The sequence below is a fragment of the Phlebotomus papatasi genome, chromosome 1, assembly GCF_024763615.1.
Source record: "Phlebotomus papatasi isolate M1 chromosome 1, Ppap_2.1, whole genome shotgun sequence".
Lineage (NCBI taxonomy): Eukaryota > Metazoa > Arthropoda > Insecta > Diptera > Psychodidae > Phlebotomus > Phlebotomus papatasi.
The window spans coordinates 94,297,820-94,320,514 of record NC_077222.1 but is presented as its reverse complement, the minus strand read 5'-3'; the positions used below and the strand labels follow the sequence as shown (position 1 = coordinate 94,320,514).

The 22,695-nt window shown below is 34.0% G+C and overlaps 2 protein-coding genes across 5 annotated transcripts in view; one reads left to right on the top strand and one right to left on the bottom strand.

The window, feature by feature from the left end:
- Positions 1 to 22,695, top strand: part of LOC129809772 (protein trachealess) — a 205,704-nt gene that overhangs the window by 75,700 nt on the left and 107,309 nt on the right. The window lies entirely within an intron of this gene.
- The window catches only part of LOC129809790 (transcription initiation factor TFIID subunit 8), a 139,107-nt gene continuing 122,914 nt past the window's right edge, over positions 6,503 to 22,695 (bottom strand). The window contains exon 5 of the transcript XR_008752674.1: positions 6,503 to 6,655. The gene's annotated coding sequence lies outside the window, so the exon portion shown is untranslated. The remainder of the gene's footprint in view (positions 6,656 to 22,695) is intronic.

The following is a 22,695-nucleotide window of genomic DNA, read 5'->3' as shown; positions in this document are numbered from 1 at the left end:
CTTGATAATTGACATTGTCTATGATTAAATTTCTATTATAAATTAATCAATAGCTGATTTAAATAAACAGCAACAAATAACTAGTTTTGCTTGGTTATGTGTGGAAATTTGACCATCGATTTCGAAATGTAGGACTTATGATCAACTTCGGTTTAGACGGGCATTATACATAAATTTCATAGCATTTTTCTTAAAATTAGAGCAATATTTCACAATTTTCTTTCTGAAGTACACTTGTAAATGCTACTTTGCATCCCCCTGGGTGCAGTTTGATAATTTTCCTTCAGCTTCTTGAGGCTGCCTCCTAAGAATGTGAAGAAAAGAGATACTAACAGAAATCCTCCAGCTCACGGTATATTACCTATCTTTCTCCAACACCTGCTAAAGAATTGTGAAATTTATGCATCTTCTGTGGTCGATCATCACGTCTATAGTTAGTTGGAAGTTGTTTATGATGAATGTTCGATCAACAAATGACAGCTAATTTCTATATTGTTTCATAATAAATGCACGCCACAGAATCACTAAACATGAAACAATTAGAAACTCTTATGTGGTAGATGGATGAGGTAGATTCAATGATTACAATAAAAAAAACTTGAGCATTGGCTTATTTATGGTATCCACAGGAGAGATTCTTCGCAAGTGATTTCCTTCTATCTTCCTCCGATATCATGGAAATTCCTTGGAGACATTTCCCGCGATCTTCTTTCGCATTCTTATCACTCTTCGCAGCATGAGAAAATGAAGACACACAATTAATTCGCAGAAAACTTAATTATCTCTCCATACCAAATGCCTCCCTCCGTGCACTTGATATGCGAACACCGACGAATTAGGACGCGGAAAATTTGCATTGCAAAGAGACACACTCTCTTTGGGGCCCACCATGAGAAGTCAATCAAGGAGATTGGACTCTTTTTTTCCCCGGACAGTGAGAAGATAAAATTAGGCAATTCGCGCAGACCACCCGGATGAGAGACAAGTTGGTCATCTAATGTGCAAGGGACTCCCCAGTTACCATCACATTTTTCCCATACCTTCCGTCTTTTCGACCACCAGACACCATTCTAATGACTCTATAACAGATTCCTCTGTCTCTAGGGTACAACTTAATTTAGGGCTTCTGTTGATTGCATAAATAATATTAATTAAAGGTTATTAAGAGTGAAATTGAAGGGTTCTTAAAAGAAGTAAATAAAGAGATTTAAAAAAATCTCAGCTGAATTAAATGCTCCATATGTAGGTTATGAAGATAAATAATAAAAAGTTATTATCGTATTATGAAGACCGTAAACGAATTTTTATAGAATTCGCAAAAAAATGAGAAGAGACAATTAAATTCTGAAAAATATGAGCCGAGACACTTACCTGCGAGACAATCATAATAAATACAGCTGCATAAGTAATTAAACAAATCGTTGTATTTTTCCCCAATTAACGCAACTTTCCTATTAACCTTTTTCTTGCATTATTTTCTAATACTTTCGAAGGTTCATCAAGAAAATTCTTTATTAATCAAAAAGGAAAAATAAAATAAAACCGGTTTGGAAAATGGTGCGGGTCTTGGTTGCATGTGAAGATTGATAAAACGCATTTCACCAGATATTTTCCTTCCTATTGCTTAAAAAGTTACAATATTTCGTGGAAATTGTAAAAGTTATGAAGTAGTTCAATAGTTCAATAGGGAAAGATAATTTTTCGACCAAACCTATACTAACAATCATTTGGTTTGTGTCTTGGTTAATAGATTTTTTTGTTTAGCAGGCACTCTTAACGTCTGCTCTTTTGGTTTAAGAATGAACCTTAGCTTATCCAGTCGGTTCGAAACTATCGGAAATACTTTCCACATTTAGGAGAAAGTGTCAATGCTTCGTACGATCTCAAGCTTCGTATTGATATAATTTCATACGTAATAATGATTAAAAAAAAAAAAACTGAGCACTTTCCCTAGTTTTTAAAATATAGGTGTGATGAGTCACATTTATTGAAAAACATAGAAAAAATTTAGTCATTCCGAAGCTTGGGATCGTATGAAGCATGAGCACTTTCCCCTACAGATTACAATTAAATTTTCCGGTGGTAGATTTTCTCGTAGTGCAAACTCTTCTGAAGGAAGATCAGTAATAGATATCAGCTTACGGTTTTCGGCAAAAGTCGTATATTGATTTAATGCTACAAGATAATTAAATTAGATGAATCATCAACCAACTGATTTTTCGTAAATTTATGCATGTTTCTGACATTCTCAAAAAATGCGATCGAATCAAATTTGAGAAACGTCGAATAATAATAAATTGTTCCTATTTTGAAATTTAGATGCGTATTTCGGTTATTTTAAATTTTTTTTACAGCTGTTTCTTTTTGATAAGAAGTTTTTGCTGTTAATTCTTAAATTCCCTTTGTTTTTGTAATTTTTTCCTCTCTATTATTTTTTTTTCTTCCTATTTTTTTGCTTTTCCGTCTTTCACAAATGTAAAAGGGATGATCCTATTATTGTGAATAAATAGTAATAATAATAATAATACTCCCTCTGTCCCAAAAAAAGTCGTACGTTTGGGGAAAAATTAGGAATTAAGGAATTGTTTTACGGAATGTTTTTGTTAATAGTAAATATCTTAAGTATGAACTATTCTCCATCTTCAGTAGTAATATTGAGGTCCACCTACCACGGTAAGATAAGGAACTGGTGTCTTGAAGATTTATTTTTTTCACTTTTTTTCGAAGAGCTCCGGTCGATATGTGACTTTTGAAAATTCTACTGCAATTAACATTTTTAACTAAAATTTCATTTAAAAATTTAGTGTACCAAAGAAGGGATTTATAGTTCTTTTCTTTATGCCATAACACTGGGTCTAAATTTCACAAAAAGGGCAATAAAACCAATCTTGCTCTTTTCTTCTACGTTCTGTGATATGGGTGCTGAATGGTTGGAGATAAAGATTTGATGTCTTTGGACGACCCCTACCCCCCGTAGGTCAACTTTTGGATTTTCAATATGTCCCCAGTTTCCCCCCGCCCCTCCTCTTCCTTAGAAAAAAATCGCACTATGTGTTTTTGAGTAATCCCAAAAAAACAATATGGTTTTTGGAAGGGAAGGGAGGGGGGAGGGTAAATGAGGGGTAGGGTAATGATCCTAAGGTCGACTTACGGGGGCGCCGCCGAAGGTGCCAAGCTTCTGTCTCCAACCTTTTAGTACTTAAATCTTACTAAAAATATTTTAAAGAAAGATGTTTTTAAGACATTGTTTTCTTATCTTACAATCGTAGGTGGACCTCCATATTACCCATTGAAGATGGAGGATAGTATGTACATAAGATATTTCCAATACACAGCATTTCTACTTTACACCGTCTCTTCCTAGCGATATTCTTCCAAACGTACGACTTTTTTTGGGACAAGAATTTTTCTCAAACGTACGACTTTTTTTGGGACGGAGGGAGTAATATTTTTCTCTTTATATATAAGATTCCTTTTCTTCAATCATAATTCATATAATAGCTCTTCCAAAACTTTAAATAATTTTATAAATTAGAATAGGGGAACGTGGGGCAGCTTTAAATTAAAATACTTTTAATGTCAGACTTTTATTTTTAAGTAGAACTGATTGTTATCATAATCTGTAATTCCGCTTCCAGTAGCATTTAAAAATTGAAGGAAAAAGCCATGTTTTAGAGGAGTCCCAATTCAAAGATTCCCCACTTTCCCCCCAAAGTAACGCCAAAACTTGGTTTGGATTTTGGTTTAATCTAACGTTTTGGCGTTACTTTCCAGTAACAGTAAACTTCTATCCCAAGACACTTCTCCAATGCAAATGCTATTTTAGATATTCATGTTTGTTATAAGCAGTAAGTGCTCTTTAAAATGTTCTTGACTTGCTATCAAAAGTGCTTCCAAAATGATGCACCCGGGAAAGGCGCGAGGCGGAAAAAAGCACGTGTCATTGAATTGGCAATTTCAATAAATCGCTCTGCTGTTGGAATTGAAAAGTGTTAAATGGTAATCTCATGTTGCCAGAGTGTTTTCTTTGTTGTGCAGAAGGGAATTGTCATGGGAGGAGAATGTGTGTCTGGTGCAGGAGGTGGAGGACATGGAAGTATGGCAAAAAAAATGATATTTCTTCATTTCGAATCAAGAACAACATTCTTCGATACATTTAAAGAGTGCGATTTCCACCGTCGCGCGTTATTAAGAGAGTCTCGCGGTTGGAAAAGAGATTTCGATATAAAAATCATCGATATATTCCTTTTATGTGGTGTAGATGTGGAGAACACGTTTGCGAAATGCCGTCGATAAGGGCATCATCGACGCCGGTGCAAAGAGATGTTTTTGAATTGTTCTTGGTGACCAGAAGAAGTTATATTTTATAATCCTTCTGGCCATCGCTCAAACAGCCCAGAAGCCCGAGAAGTGTCTTCAATTGTCATCGGTGTGAGCATGAAGAAATAAATACTGTCTTGAGAGTCGCTGTTGCAATTCCCATTAAATGTAAGACTTGTGGAATTTCGATTATTTTGTTTGGTCGTTTTAAATGCGACAATTAATATTATTAAATTTTTATATATTGTTATACAACATGGACATTGTGCGATTCTTGCGGGGCTTCTGTTTTCCCGTGTTGAAATTCCATTGGAGATCAATCGATCGCGATCAATAAGACCAGGGATGGTAGGAAAGACTGTCCTGCAGGTGTGTATTTATTGTTTCAAAAAATGGGATGGAAAATGGGACCTAAACTTTGCTAAGTGCTCGAACTTGTGGAATTGATACTATGTCTTGAACACTGATTCTGCAATGAATGAAGTTATGTTTCTTAATGAATGGGTTATAATTATGAATTATCGTAAAATCTGTTAACAATTTAGTGTACCAATGACGTATTCAGACTTATGATAAAATGATTATTTACGGTTACGTAATTGTACTTAATCAGAAAATTGATATAAATCGGATCCAAATTATCTTTGAACGAAGACCTTTCAAATAAATCTTAAGTCATTCAAATCGAGACAAGAAGTAGGTGTTTTAGAACTATTTAACCTTAAACTTTGAAAAAATGTTAAAAGGATGATGTAAAATAAATTTCGTGAAAAAAAACATGCAACTAGGGAATCGTATCGTAGATGCGAGTGATTTTGTCCTCTTCGTAGCGGTGGCAGCCAAAATCCCGAAAGCCAAAATTCCGAACGCCAAATCCCAAAAAGGTCAAAATCCCGAAAGCCAAAATCCCGAATTTTCAAAATCCTGAAAGAGATGAAACTATATGAAGAAAAATGTTTAGAATAATTTCTCAAGACACAGAACATTTCCCTTTGCCTCCAGCAAGCGCGGGTACAATCGTGGGAGTAGCTGTGACATTTTTAAGAATTTGGGATTTTGACTTTCGGGATTTTGGCCAATTCGGGATTTTGGCTTTCGGGATTTTGGCGTTCTGGATTTTGACGTTCGGGATTATGACCGTGACCCGTACGTAGGCTTTCTTGTAATTCTAGAACTTAAGTATGGTCTTCCTTCACCGAACCGATCTACCATGACCGGTCGATGAAGATCATTCTTAAATGTTAGAATTAAAGAAAAGATTTTAGCAGAGGAGCACAAGCACCCGTATCTATGATATATGCAATATTACAGCACTACAGCTTCAGCAAAAAGTGTACTTTGGGTAGAAGAGGAGAGTACGTTACCTTCGGGCGAATCAAACGTAGGAAATCACAACTATTTAAGTATTTAATGAATTCTACCAATCAATTGCTCTTTTCAGGAGATGAAAGGCATATAACCACTAAATAAATATTTATTGCCATGGGTCAAATTCATTTAGGAAAATATGAAAAAAAATGTCCGAAGCTTACGTCGGTATTGTCCGAAGGTACCGCAAAACTTAAACCTTCAATTTAATTTCTCCTTCTCTTTATTTATTTATTTATTTATATATTTTACAATAAAGAATACAGAGACACATTTAAATATATTTGAAACCAAAGTGAACTTTTGAATAAGGTTGTTCCCCTGTAAAATTATATGAACGGTATTTAAAAATGAAATAAGAACAAGAAGCATTTTCAAAGGATTCTAAATTATAACGGCTCTCTTGGGAGAATTATGTAGCGTAAGAAAGTAGAGGAATTAGCGACAAAAATCCTAAAGAAAAGACCAACCAAGAACCAGAGAGGAAGACACGATAAGTGTCGAAAGCTCTGGTGAAATTCTGTGTTTTATTCATAGGATTTGATCAACAGATTCCGATGCTCATCGGAAGGACAGATTGTCCTAAAAAACCTAGCTCAGTTCTACATCGTCGGCTATCCCTTTATACAGCGATATATAGAAAGGTTCGTCGAAGACTGCAGATCGCTATCTCAAAAGCGTAATTAAGTAATTTTTCGTAAATTGTTAGATTCGAAAATCTGTATCAAAATCTAGATTTCTAGGGTCGAGGATTGAAATTCAAGATTTTGAAAAATTAAGGATTTACCAACTACTCTCCCAGCAGAGTTCGAGCATTCGGATGCAGTCAATATCTTCCTTGATGCTTCTTCGAGAGCATATCGAATGATCCCCTGTGGATCTTTTCTCCTTCATGGACAGTCCTGGGCTGTCAATGCAGACTATTCCCCCTTGTCCCAGGCACATTGGGTGCGATCGGCAATAAAAACTGCGAATGAAAACAGGTCAATCAATAACGCAAAACGTCAAAAACAAACCTCATTTGTTGTAAAATGTTAATGTGGTGTTCAATTAAATTTTATAACAGATCGACACAATAAATTTTGTTGAGGCACAACTCCTCAAAACGGGTGGGGAATGGTGGAGAGACACACTCTTGAAAAATGTTTTCTCTGGCCACAAATAAATGTTGATAATATGAAATGCACCGAATAAAATGCATCAAACTGCGACAAAAAGCGCACGCGGAGAAGAACCCATCACTTTAATGTCATCTCACTGAGTTTTCTTCACTTCTGTTTTGTCCTTCATCTTCCATATTTTTCTGACCCATCTTCACCCTTCCGTCTTGGGGCTTCTGTGTCAACAGAAATTCACAAGTTTGGGAGGAAAAACACTTCCAATCATATTATTATAATTTATCTTTTATTGTTCCACCTTGTCTCACGGCGAGAATGTCTGATGAAGGGATTCTTTTTCTTATGATGGGCTATAAAAGGGAAGTTTTTTTGCTTCAATTCCCTGGTTAGTAAATATTGAGAATTTTCTTAATTGGAAAAAATTGTAAGATTCTCAAGAATATGACACTCAGAAGTTCAAATTGCAGACCCAAGTCCATGATTTGATAAAGTGATTCAAAAGAACAGAGTTGAAAATGATTTGATTTCCAATTGAACGCTCGTCACACATCTAGACATATTTGACATTTAGACATGTTTGACAAGTGGCATTTCTTCAAGTGAATAGTCATTCGAAGATCGAATCATATTCCAAGGAAAATACATTTTTAGATCTCGTTTGCAAAAAGTGTTTAAGTATTTATTGCCAATCTCTAATTTGTTGAAAGAGGAAATAAAAAAAAATGAATTTTATGCACTATTCGATATAGTAAGAGGGTACCTGGATCGTTTCCGGAAAAGTGCTACTTAAACGCTTGGTTTTGGACTGATGAAATTCTTTTCTACTTTTTCTAAATCCATAGAATTATTTACCGTTTTATTCAGAAACATAATATAAAAAAATATCAAAAATATTAAAGAAAATTTATAAAATAGTGATAATACTGAAATAAGTCAGCATGCACTAACTGTGTCGCCTTTTCTCTAATTCACTTTTAATTAAACCTTTGAATTTAAAATACTTTTTTCACAAGGAAAAAACAATAAATCTTTTCAGTCAATAGCGAAAATATCACTGCTAGAAAATTTTTAGTGAAGAACCCTGCTGGCACAAGATTTAAATGAATCATTTACAGTCAAGTGTGCTAATCCGGGCACTCACTTATTTAATGGATAAAAATATTATATTTGCTTTTTCTCAATCTTGAATAGTTATATTATGTTACTGTAGTGACTGTATTATGGAAATAAAAAAAAAATATTATTTTGAGTGGATTAGTCATAAACGATCCAGATAGCGAAGCGCCCGGATTAGCACACTTGACTATATATCTAAAAATAACCGTACCATTCTCAATATTTCACTTTATATTGGTCCCTGGTAATTTTCAGAATCAGTGATGTTCCAAATATGTTCTGTAAGAAAGACTGGAGGCATCTTAGAGAAAATCCGAGGATTACAATAGGTGTGACTATGAGAGAATCGCACCTGATTGACTGTCTGAATGCGATAAAGAAAATGGTTTTCCATGCAAGTGTTGCAAAAATATCTCTTAGAAAAATAGCATAAAAGTGATTTTGAAATGTATAATACCTTCTACAAACGGTTAAAGCAAGTAGACGAAAGTTCCATCTAAACACTAATGTGCAAATTTTTGTGTCTGATATAATGTTTCCGGTGAAAATGAGGCTACATAAGTGGAAAAATTTTGTACGAAGCTGAGCAAACCGGAGCAGTTTCGTAAAAATCGCAACTAAATTTTAATTTTTACTTTAAAGGAAAGTCTAAGGATTTCCAGGGATTTTTTAAGATAGTATTACGAATCTAATACGTGAGAAATTTTTTGGCATAGTGGTATAATTGAATCGTCATGTGTGGCATTCAGTAAAAGAACTTGAAACTTGGACATCATTTTCCGTACGAAGCTGCACAAACTTCTTGGATATTAGACTTCAGAGGACGAGACCATTATGAATTCATTGACACTATAAGGATCCTTGTCGACTGAAAAATGGTTGAGAGTTAGGATAAGTCCACAACTCAGCTTTAACCTCTTAACCCGTCCACCACTGCCTCAGTCTTCTCTATCATTGTAATGTAACAAATCCTACCGAAATCGTAACATCCCAAAGTTTTTTAAAAATAATTTAAGAATTTTACCATTTTCGTTTATATAAATCTTGAAAATAGGTATTTTATCAATCTCTTCCCCATTTTATCAGTATAAAATTACAATTTAGTCATAACTACCTCTCTTAAATCTTTTATCGACCAATATATTTAATGGCAAGGCGACACAGCAATGCAGAATGTGAATGTTTCAATAAATTTAACAAAGATTAATTAAATTCAATGTGATGCTGTCACAAGAAATACTGCTAACTAAAAGTGCTTCGCAGTCAATCTGTGGAAAAAAGCTAATTTTCATAATTTTCTCTCTAATTGAAGAAAAAAAGCCTCTCGTGGTGCATTTAATTCCCATTGGTAAATTAACATAAAAGTGTGGTATCTCTGGAGGTAGTGGTAGGAAATAAAGAGTCATCGGCAGAAGCAAAATGGATGTGAAGAAACTCCCGGAAAATTGTTGATCGTGTAAAAGGAGGTTCTTGTGACTTGAGCAAATTATTTAATCATTTCATCAATTTTTAATGAAATTCCCTCTCTCCCGAGCCAACCTCTAACGAGTTTTTATCACCAGGCGATTGAATAAAATATCAACGGAGCTCGCAAAAGTCCATCCATCGATGCTCAATGTGTGCAATAAAACGTTAAAATCTCTTCCCCATTTAATTAAACCTAATTAGTTCACTACGCGGCAATAATTTATCATTTGAAACTGGAAATTCTATACGGCCAAAGGGATTGCTTTTTGTCGCCACTGGAGACTCTCTTCGTGTGGCTCAAAGAGAAGGTGGCTTCTTGTGGAGTCTTGTGGCAGTTGGGATGGGATTTTTTGCCCTCATCCTCCACTCCCGACCACAAACTCAAATACAGCGTTGAAATTTGCTTAAAAATGCATTTAAGACATCGTACTAATTGCCAGGGCATTCTCTTGCACTGTTTACCCATCCATAGTGACACTTTCTGACTGTCTTGCTCATCTTGCTCCATCTCTTCTCAGGCTGAAAGCATCCTGTTCCACCAGTCCTGGGAGGAATTTTTCACGTCAAACCATTTCGTGTAAGAAATCATATTGCTTAATTTGCTAAGACGGGTTAATTAATTTTTGGATGCAGAAAACTTGCTTGAGAAAGTTCAGAGTGGGAAGTTATTTTCGATTTTCTCATTATTTCTTTTTTTAAAGATTCTGTTAATGGCTGTTGGTAATTTGAAATTCAAATGAAATAAAAATTAAAATTTGAAACAAAAATCTGTAGGGGAAAGTGCCTATGCTTGATACCATTGGAAGCTTCGTAATGGCTAAATTTTTCCTATGTTTCTCAATAAACATGACTCCCCAATATATCTTAAAAACTGGTCACTTTCTCATAGTTTTTAAAATATGGTTGCGATGAATCACATATATATTGTGAAACATAGAAAATTTAGTCATTACGAAGCTTCCAATGATATCAAGCATGGGCACTTTCCCCTACGTCTTATTGGAATATCTGAATTTAATATTAGGAATAAATCTGCGAATTTTCTGAAACTTCTAGGACCAAAAACGCTTACTTTACAAAAAAAAATTGAATATGTAATTTAAGTTTGAACAACTAATATTACAAAGTTTAAAAAAAAATAAATAGAACGCCTAAAATACCCGGTAATAGTGATATTATAAAAATCCTGATACTGCAACATTAAGAGGAATATTTAAATTTCGAATCAACTTAAAGTTTCCCTGAAATTTTAGTGAAGAGAAGTTTCAAATGGTACAGCATTATGATGTAGAAGTTAGTTACAGTAGACCCTCGCATATCGGGGAAATTGGAACCGAAATGTGACACGGATTAAGAGATTGATACACATCAAATCATTTGAAAACCAAAAAATTGAACGTTTACGTAGGAAGTTTGGGGAGTGAATCCTGACCTGATCGACTCGACATTCTTCCGGAATATGCATACTCTCCAAAAAAGTTACAGTGAGAAAGAATCACAGTAGGGTAAGTGTGCCAAATTTCGGCATAGTTGCATGCAAGCGCCAAAGTCTCAAGTTTGAAATGATATATCTTTAATAGAAATAGATTTTTTTCATTCCTTCTACTTAAGGAGTGTTCCTTAGAACCTCGTAGACAGTTTATCGTCTTTATTTACTTTAAAATCATTCTTAATACATTTTAAAAATAATAAAAATGTAAACGTAGCTTTGGTGCCCTATTTCGGCCACCTTCATTCTCATAGTTCCTTGCCCTTCAGGAATTCTTTCAATGACTTTTTCACGTCATCTGGTTTGTCGAAGCTACATGTTTTGTTATTCTTTTGCATTGTATAATCTCTATAGTATGTAAAAACTAAAAATTCATGGAAATTCGAGGAACAAAAAAGGTGACCGGAACTGCAAGCTGGCCGGAATTTGGCACACTTACTCTAGAGTAGTGTACAGTTGCTTTAACAAATCCTCCAAAGCATGAACAATTTGTCAACAAAATGTTTAAAATTCAATTGTCCAATTGTCCAATGGATACGCTAAAGTCTACTGTAAGTAATGCGAAAAAATAATAGGCTTAGGAACTAGGTCTTTCCGCTAAGTTCTTTCCAATTTCGTAATTTTTTATTTGAACCAGTGCATTGCAACGTTAGCACAAACTAATACTTCTATTTTTCAAAATTAATAAAAATATATTTCGGAAAAATCCAATTTGCGGTTCATAAAGACTCATTATCAGATCCATAATCGATTGAAACAGTTGCAGACTCATAGGTGATACCAAAACCTTTAAAGAGAATCTTTATTTGTCAAAATCGTTCAAAAACTACACTCTCCAGAGTGTTTTTAATCTTTCTCCTTTAAAAATGAATTAGAAGGAATGTTTCAAGGTCATTTTATTATATTAAAATCATGAAATGTTCGTCACAAAAAAAAGATAACTACAGTGCTGTCTCTCTCTATGCACAGCACACTCTCTATATGCACAGCTTTTGTGTCGGTTGCATTCAAAATCAATTTGTTTACATTTTGGAAAAGTAATAAAGAAAATTATTTTCTTTGTAACTAATTTTTCTTGTTTTTAATTTTCTTAATTTTATTTTTTCTGTCTCATATTATATTTAAAATAACACGGGAAATTCTAGAACAATAAAAAAATTATAATTTATTAAAAGAAAGAAAAAAACCGTTGGGAATTTCAAAAAAAGTTGTGCATATTCAGAGAGAGAACTGTCAAAAAAAGTACCCAAACTGTGCATATAGCGAGACAGCACTGTAAAATAAAATCTGATTATGGAATCTAGTGATATAAAGTCACGGTATTGGAATATATGTGCTGGAAATTTCGGCATAATTGCGACATAGTTGTGGTTTGGAACCTTGAAGAACAGTTTACTATCTTTGCTTTCTCTAAATCAATTCATAAAATATTGAAAAATAATAAAAATATAGACGTTTACGTTGCTTTGGGTAATATTCCGGCCACTTTGTGCGTAATTTCGGCCACCTTATTTGTGACCATCTAGTGTAAAATAACAGGTAGAAATTTTTTTAATGTTGTAAGGTTAATTATTTAGTTTAATACATTTATATGAACCATAACCCTGAGGTCTTCCTTGTAATTTACCCTGAAGACCAGAAGAGTTGACGTTGGTAACCCAAATTTACGCACGGATTCCCGTAGCGACTTGCCCTTCCTGAACCTTTCCAAGACCCATTTCACATCACCTGTCACAATTTTCCTAAAACTCTTTCCATGATGAAGTTTCTGTAAGACAATTCTAATTCAAATTATACTCAAAATCGGATCTTCACCGATCCGATCTACTATGTTCGAATGGTAAACACTATTCTCAAGCGTTAGAAATGAAGAAAAGCTTACGAACAGTTGGGGACAAAGGTCACCCACATTCACGATATGAAAGTTACCTCTTCAGGACGTTTAACCTTTTTGTACCGATCAGGACTCGATCACACATTCACATAAGAGTAGATACTCTTACCAACTACACCACCAAATCCCTTTTTCACAAATATTTGGTAAAATATTCAAAAACTATTAGAAATGTTGTAAATCCTTAATCCTCTGAATCATTACCATAAAACTTCTGTTAATGACCGTTACGCATTTGAAATTAAAATAAAAAAATTACAGTAAATTGAAATTCTCATGCCGTGTAGCTTTTCATTTTGTTTTCAACTGTCTCATAAGCGTGAAATCATTTCCAAAATAAGACAAATGAGAAATTCACGTTTATTTATGTTTCTGCCAAAAGAGCACGAGAGTCACTGGATGCAAAATTGATGTATTTGGAATGAAATCGAAAATTTCATTCTAGAAAGTCTCTCTGTGTCGATTCTTCACCTTTTTTCGTGTGCTTCCTTTGCAAAAAAAAAAGAAAAGAATAAAGCAGACTCTCTTCTGGATCCATGGAAAGAAAGTGTACAGGGAGAAGAAAAGCGACAAAAGCTCATTGGCATTCCGATCGGATCGTGTCTATTCATTTGTTTCCTGGGCTACCTTCTCATTTTTTCCCCATTCCTCATCCTCCTTCTTCCGTCTTCCATCGACATTCACTTCCTCCTTCCTTTGAAGACTCTCCAAGATGCCCCCTTTTCCAGCTACCATCGACCCCTCTGGCTTTTCAGGGGCTCTCTTGGCTTTTTGAGCATCTCGTTTTTTTTTTCCTTACAATTTCCTCACTCTTCCTCGAGGGGTTGATGTTTGGTCTTTCATTAAAATCGTTGATTTTTATTATACTGGAGGATTTTATAGGCGAAAAAATTCAGCCTCCGTATACCAATTTTTTTTTTTTTGCACTTGATCTTGGAACTGGAAGGTGAGCTAAAAATGCGGTGACTAGAAAATAAAAAAGTCCCTAACAAATTGACTTAATGGTGTGTTAGACAATTGGGCATTTTGCCATAAGACAGAACAAATGTAAATTACTTGAAACTGATTAATGGAGAAAATTCTTGTGAGTGTTAAAAAAAAGCAAACCCTCCTGAAATAATGCCTTGGGGTTAATCCTGAGGGATTTTTCCACGGTGAAGGTGCAGAAGTGAGCAACAAGTGAGGGTTCACCCTCTTGAGATTAGAGAAACCAAGAAAAAAAATCGAGCATAAGAATAAGAAAAAGGAAATGGAGTTCTTTAATCGCGTGCTTGGAGAATTGAAAACTTATGTTTTTCACCCCCTCAAGAGTCCATCCATAGAGACACAATAACCTCTAGCCATTGTGTCATCCTTTTCGGCAGTGGTTTTGCAATTAAAACCGGAGTAAGAGTGTGCACAAAATAAAGGCTAATTTAAGAAGTGCGACTTTCTTGTCGTGCCAACCGCCAAATGGAAGTTTAAATGGAAGAAGCAGGTCAATCCAATTTACCAATGTTTGTTCAATTTATTTGTCTTTTAATTATTCCCTTTTTATATCAACGACCAAACACTCATAGGCCCCTGTTCACACACCTTCTCACGTCGTTTGGTTCTGGGACTCCTTTCACAGTTGCCCAAGAAGAAGAGACTCTTTGGCTACGGCGGCGGTAATTCAACATAACTCATTTACATATTAGATTTATTTTGCGTGTTCCATCCACGGCTCTTCCGTGCTCTTGGATGGCCAGAGGCTGAGCTAAGATGAAAGATGGAGATGGGGCAAGGGGGAGACTATCTCAGGAATCTCCCTTTGCCCACTGATCATCTGCGATCTTCTGATAAAATTTCGCTTGCTTCCGAGAGGCTTCCAGAGATTCATTAAGACAGAGTTGCGAATACGTTAGATTTAAGATAATAATGATTAAACTTATATTTCTTTGAAGACGAACCAAACCCTTTCAAGCCTATAATATCATACCTTCTGGAATTATGGTAGTAAAGTTTACTGAACCTGGGACATGAACTAAAATATTGGTTATCCCAAAGAAAATTTCAACTTCTTATAATGCTAATATCTAATCCAATCTTCAGCATAGATTTTTTTTTAATCAAGTTACTACATTTCATTCACTTACGGAATTGAGTATTAAAAAGTTAATTTTTTTAACACGGACGACAAAGTAAAACACAACCACAAATTGCTCAGTAGTTTAAAAGAATTTTCAGTTAAATAACACATAACGCATATAATTAAACGATTTCAGGGGAAATGATCATAATTTTGGACATTTTGAAGGTAAAATTGGGCAATAAAAATAAATTGAATAAAATTATAGAATTTTCTTCCAATCTTTGATGAATAATGTATTCTATTTAAAAATATGTTCTTTTTGGAAGATTGTAACACTAACTTCGTTTAATTTTGAATATAGTTTGAGTTAAAATTGCTTTGCTGAAACTTCAGCGTGAGCAGTTGCTTACGAGAAAAATGACAAAACGTCGTGTTTACTTAAATTTTATTTAGCTGTAGTGAAGTACTAAGAATTCTTTCTCTATGTTTTTAAATGATACCCATTGAATATTGTGTTGTTTCACGTTATTAGTGATTTGTTCATTTGATTTACATTTGACTTACATTTTTCGTGTGAAAAATAGTCAATTTTGTCGAAGATTAACTGGTGAGGTAATACCTGCTATTTTGCCCAGGTGTTTTGTTCTCAAAATGCTGTAAATTTTAAACTTTTGTTATGATTATGTTGTATAAATACCCAGACAAATCAAAGAGCATCAAATCTATGAACGAAATGTAGTGAGAAAATCCTTAAAAGGGTTTCGGAAAGGCCAGTGAATGCACGAATACGCGCGTACTTAAAGTACCAAAGTGAACACATTTTAATGCATGGTATGGAAAGTTTCAAAGCTCCTTGTGACATTCTACGATTCCTTCCCATAAACAGGAAGAAGATTTCGTAAGATAGGTTCTTGAAATGGAGAATAATGAGCATCCTATTGAGGCGGATTGGCTGTCCAAAATTACAAGCAAGGTGTCCAAAATTAAAATCAAATTCAATTATATAAAGAAAAAACCTCATTTTTACAAAAACGATTGGTTTTAGGGTTTCGGGTTTTCAATAATTTCTAAAAGAGGACTTAAGGAAGATTTTACCAAAACAAACCATCCCCCTACCTCTTCATTTTCCTGTAATTTTCCGGATTTTCTTTATACATCCTAAAATGTTCTGCAAATTCATGAAAAAGATTGCATAAAAGAATGCTTTTCCTATGTAGAAAATAATATTCTCGGAAAAATAGTTTAGATATCTGAAGATAGAAGGTCTTAAAAGATACTGTTTATCCCAAAAATTAAAAAAAGGAATTAGAGTAAAAATATTCTTATAGAACCATTCCACTTCTGAACTATTTTCTTAAAAATTTCTTGATAATCTTACGTTTCCCCACCCCATGGCTTTCTCCAACCATAGTTCTTTCTCTTTTTGGAGGATAATATTTTTGTAAGGAAAGAAGTTGGCACACGTAATGTTTTTCGTGGAATTACACGATATTTTAGAATATATAAGGTAAATTTGGAAAATTATAAGGGAAATGGAGATATATAGATATGCTTTCATTTAGAAAACGTTCCTTGAGTTCTGCTCAAGACATCATTCTTTGGCACCAATAACTTTCGATGTGAACCGTTTTTTGAGAAAAACAAGCAAGTTTCATAAAATAATAAACTTTTTCTTAACATATCGTAGCTTAAGATATCTCGGAAACTTAACGTAATGGACTACAATTTTCTTCGAGAGATATGTTCCAAAAACACTGAGAACTTCAAAAATATTGATGGTTTCCTATTATATAAAAAGTTTTTATTTTATTGTACTCTATTTATCGACGTCCTGAAAAAAAAACGATTAGTTAATTTGAGAGGTACCAGTTGGAGGGAAAATCTAAATATACATTTAAAAGCCTAAGTCAAACGTCACCTTTGAGCCGAATTGCATTAAATTCGGTTAAGCCATTTTCGATAAATAAAATGTCAAACTTGAAAATCTTCAGAACGACACTGGTGATTTGCCAAGGACTGACAGTCCTTGGCTTGGATCTCAGTAATTATTAAATCATCTATCAATATATACAAAATAAACATAGACTCATCTCAGACGAAAGGTTAGACCAACTACCATACTTTTCTGACCTTAAAAATTTGATGTTGAATCATCGTCAAAATCTATCGCCCTACATATCAGCATTTTGATTATGAAAATCTATTTTTTTTTTCTTTAAATTCAGATATCTTTAAATGATTCACAAAATCACTCCGAAAAAAAATCTGAAGAAGAATCCTAAATCATTTTCTGGAAGAATTATTTAAAATTAAGATACATCAACAATGAATATAAACCAAACATCGCGAAATTGAAGGATTGTATATTACAAATTCATATTTTGAAAAATTCCAAGGTATTTGTGTATCTTTATCTTTAATCTAGGAGTTTGGCCTGTCCTTTACTCTTCAACTCTAATATCTTGAGATGAAACTCACTTAATTGGTGTAATTTTAATTGCTATAAATTACAATGTGGCAATAGAATGAGCAACCCTCACGCGATTTCTCCCTTTCCAGCACCATCCTCATGCTTTCCCCAAGACTTTGAGTCTGTAATTGGATTTTTTTGCCACCTCAAACCACCTTGGATTTTCCTTTTAATTCCTTGCCGACAGTGAGAAAAAAATTGAAGCAAGAAAGAGCTCCTGAAAAATTTCTTTGCATATGCAGATTTAGAAATTGAAGAGAAATATCCTTCCCTCTTGTGAAGAATTTTTGAGGGCTGGAAGTGCCAATTTTGTGCGACTGAATATACTCAAAGTTATAAGATTGTGGATGAGGCGAGAGATTTGATTGCAAATTTATGCATTAGAAAATCACTGTCGGAGACAATGAGTCTTTGGGTATTGAAGTGCGCTGTGTTTCCAATGTGATGCCAATTTCTGATAAATGATATGACAAATAAGATCACACACTCCCACCCCTATGGATCCCTCTCATTTTCCATTTCACAGCATCTCTTTAATATGCACAACCCCCGGTTAAATATCACGAGAATTTGGCGAGATTCTCACACTCTGCGGGATTCTTGTGATCATCCCATATCCGGAAAATCAAATGTCAGCCACGAGCATTGCATCCGAATTATCCGATTGGATTGGAAACCTATTCCATTCTCATCCTCTCCTGCGGAGCTTTAACCTCCATCCAGGAAAGGACTCTTTTGAGGAAGAACTGGGTGTGTGGGTTGAATGTGAACGTCACGTATTCAATTTTGTACTTTTGGAATAATAAGGAGAAGAGTCTTTTGCTCTTATGGGGATGCCTCTTGGGCTGCTAGCTCTAAGATTGAATGGTGCGAGTTGGTTTTTGTAGAATGTCTCTTGAAGATATCTGAGATTCTTCCATCTACACACCATTTCCAAATGATGTCAGAAACATCCCTGAGAGCAGTGTGAGAATGTTAATAAATGAATATCGAGGTGGAAAAAAAGCAAAATGACATTTTCTTATTGATTCCATCACTCTACCATTCCCCCAACCCCCTTAATGTACCATCATTCCAAATGGAATGAAATGAGGAGTATCTTTCTGGAAAATGTGCAGTAAAAATCACAGAAATGTCTCCCTTGTGGAATTTAATTGACTCACTCGCATCTTTGGAACTTTTCCTCTTAACATCCCCCATGTCTTAATTAACCCATTGAGGCCACACACCAGACTTTCCCAAAAACTTCTCTCAACTGGAAGAAGAGGTCATTAAAGAAAATTGTGACCATTCTTTGGGAGAGAGAAATCTCTGCAGTCGCAGAAATCATTTCCATCAGTCATCTCTTCTACTACCAAATCTCTTTGGATTCACTTCTCCATCCCTCATGCCTTTTTCCAAGGGGGGGTGGAAACTCGTTAAAATTAACATAACCTATAAATATAATCCCTCAAGATGTTGCCCTTAGTCGTCTTTCGATGTGTGACTGTGGCTCACTTACAAGATTTTGCACTTCACCAGCAATTTTCCTCACTTGAGGTGCTCCTTTAGGGGTGAAATGCTTAGGATGTTGCGGGCTGAGAGCCAAAATATGAGACCAAGAAGGTGGGAAAGCTTTATTAGTGTCTCATGATGATATTTCTTACCACAGAAAGTGCTCAAAATGGCCCTCGAATGTATTGTTAATCCTAGGAACTTTCATGAAAGGTTTCAAGAAAATTTTCACAGGTTGTCTTCTGTTATATCACGTTGATGGAAAAATCTTCTTTTTTTTTCATTTGTATAAAAGCTTCTTCTTGCAAAATAATAGGGCTCAACATGTTTCGTTATTTTTACTTTTCTTACTGTATCTCATAAAATCGTTTAAGAGATCCTGATAACGATTAATGGTATAAAAAAAATTATTTGAAGATTTTTTTTTAATTCGTTTGCAAACGGCTCAACCCATCGCAAGAAGAGTAGTATCATCAGAAGTCTTGGAATACTACTATGTATTCCCGTATTCCCGATTTTCTAAAGTACCATAATGATTAAGAATTTAGCAAAAACGAAACTACTAGAGATGGGGATAACCTTGTCCTCCTTGTATTCGTAAGTTGTTCTCTAATTATAGCATATATGGATGGCTTTTAGTGATTGGACATACTAAATCGAATCCTTAAGTGCTAGTAGAGATGCTTATGAACACCGCAAAAGGCAATGTCACTCACATCTACGGTACTAATGATTACCTACTTCATCAACAGTAGGAGGTTCCGGAAGTCATCGGGAAACTAACAATCATTCAGGGAAACACATCAACTTTCTCCAGAGCTTTCGGCTCGATCTCCAAGCCTTCATCAGTGGCTCTACTTTTACTCAAAAATTATAAGCGAAATACCTATGTCTTACTGTGTTATCACACTTGCACATTAAAATTTTAATATGATTCACATTAATTGTCGCTGGTGAGAGTTGAAATGTGTAATTTGTGTGTTTGAATCATTTTATATTCAAAATTTGATCTATTTGTTGATAAAAAGGTAGACTTAGCCCGCAAAATTTGATATTATATACGATAAAAATATTTATGCTTTAGGTAAATTTAAACTTATTTTTGCAGGCCAAGTCCACTTCTTTATCAATAAATAGAAAAACACCAAATATTAAGTAACTCAAAGACACAAGTAACATATTTGGACGCTCAAAAGCGACAATTAATGTGAATCACATTAAAATTTTAATGTGCAAGTGTGATAACGCCCTTATGTGATGTCCATTCAATTTCAAAACGTAGAAAATTTACATAACTATCCAAATAAGGGTTAATTGTGATACATTTCACAACAAATATTGGTTACTAAATCAAATATCAAATCAAGTTTTATGAAATTTCCAATAATCTTATTCGAAGATTACAAAATTCCAAAAGGCCATTTGAACTTACAAATTTATAATTAAAGGCTCAAATAAAAGGTTTCAAGAAATTTTACAATATTTCAAAATCATTATAATTTTCATTTAAAACTTAATTTCCGTATAAGATAAAATCAAACATCTTATCTTCCAAAGAAAAGATTTTGATGATAACTTTGGCACTTGAACGACATTCTTGTTTTCATTTCGTCTCTTCGTTATTCGTGATGCAAATAACTCTAATAAAATGTTAGAAAACTAAAAATGTTTTGTGTATATTGAAATAAAATCTTAATATTTTATGAATTAGTTCGCGAAATATTGTTCTTAATATAGTTATGTAAACAAAATTAATTATTAATTTTATAAATTTATTAAACAGTTTCGAGGAATACTTTAGCAAAAAAATATTATGTTCTCTAAATACATAAAATACATTTTATGCCAATTTAGTATTTTTTGGACCAAAAGACCAAAACCAATAAATAGCGCTGATCTGAAAGCGTTACTGGACACAGATTGTAAAATTTGCTTTCGGGAGTATTAAACGTGATTTGATAAAGTATTTTCAAGCATATAAATGATTTTGGAAAAAAAATTAAAAATCCACTTTCTAAATTTTGGCTTTTTGGTATAAAAAAGGAGATTCTACATGTTAATGGATATTGTTTTGAGTATACCAACTCAAAACATTCTAGCTTTCACCTAGTGAAAGTTCAAAAATCGACAAGAATGTCAAATATATCCAGGCAGAAGACAATTGTACATGTACATCCTTTGGGAGGACTAACAAGAAATGAGCTGTTAAAATTGAGCAAAACTTTCAATAAGAATTGCTACCAAGAATTTTTGATAGATTTCGACCATGCAGGGGCCCATCAAGCCTTATAAAAAGTGAAGCTGTTTTTAAGTTTTCCAGATTAATTTTGCAGATATTGCACTACGACTTAAAAAAAATTGCTCGTAGTTCTTGTATTTTTTCGGCAAACATTGTGAAATATGTATTTTTAGATAGCTTTTAATGCACAATTTCTAAATATCAAACTGATAAGTCAATTCTCTTTATGAAAAAAAAACTTGCCTAGGAAAAAGAAAAAGTCTTAAGTGCCTCTATGCGAAAACGTACACTGAGAAAAAAAGGGTGCGATTAACTTTTTTTCCTTATAACTTTAACACTTTTTAGGTGTAAAAATATATCAACATTTTTTAATGTTAATTTTACACCTTTCAGAGTAAAATTAACATGAAAAAGGATAACTTTAACTCCTAATACACCTAAAAAGGGTAATATTTACACCGATCTCGGATCAATACTTCAGGGTAAAATTAACATTTCCGGAATGTTATTTTAACTTTTTCGGATTTCTCTCAGTGTATGGAAAAATGAATGTCGGAAGGCTTTTGGACCATGTATCGTTCGAAAAACAACCATAATAGATCATACGAATAACTGCGTTCCGTGTCAAGTCACCATGAAAACGTTCGATTCGGATGTCGTACTGCCCCCGCTGTATTCTCTAAACTTGGCCCTTTCCGATAATTACATGTCGATAATAACTTTTACATGTCGATTGCACATGTTTCGGTTAAGCAGCAAATCGCGAATTTCAAAGGAGAGGGAAATTGGGTGTACGAATGGTTTTGATCCAAGAATGTCTCACTTTGTCTTCGTGATTTTCATGTATATCCAAAGAGATGGCAAAAATGTGTAGCTAGAGTGAACCGATATCTTAAATAAATTATTTTTTAATTTTCTGATGAAATTTTCCATGTTTTTTTTTAAATAAAAAAATGGCGGATTTAAAGTCTATGATTTAAATCTAGATCCTCAATCGTTTTATTGAATGCATTAAAGTGCATACCATATCAATTTGCTATCATTTAATCGTTATTGATGGGGAGAATCTAAAGCTAGATGTTGATCACTTAATTCCATAGTGCTAAGAATCAGAATTTTTGGCTTAAGCTTAAGCATTTATCAAATGTTTAAATAAATTAACCCTACGTCAAATCATTCACCGATTGTCTTTATATTTCATTTCAATATTCAGATGTGACTGACTAAACCTAATCTAAAATTTTCAAAAACGTTATGTTTATTTAAAAAAAAATTCAAGTAACGAATTATTAAAAGATCTACGTCCGAGGAAATTTCACAAATTGAAATTTTCAGAAATTTTTCCTCCAAAACTTAATTGGATTTTCTTCTCACTGCCGCAATTTCTTCTAAGTAAAACCTTCTCTGATACTCTGATGAAATGTCCCACTAAATTGAGGGATGTTTTAAGAGTATGTAGCATATTTCATGGGATTTGACCGCGAAAAGGGAGAATTAATCCTTCACTCCAGAAGAAAACCCTCGCACCAAGTTCTCTGGGGGTTGTTCGGATTAGATGCAAACAAATTATCTCCAGGAGTGTGTCTGGATGAACAATGGCGCCAAAAGGAACATAGGGCTTGAGTGTCAAGTGTAAAGTGAATTTACATAAAAAAGTCACTACACAG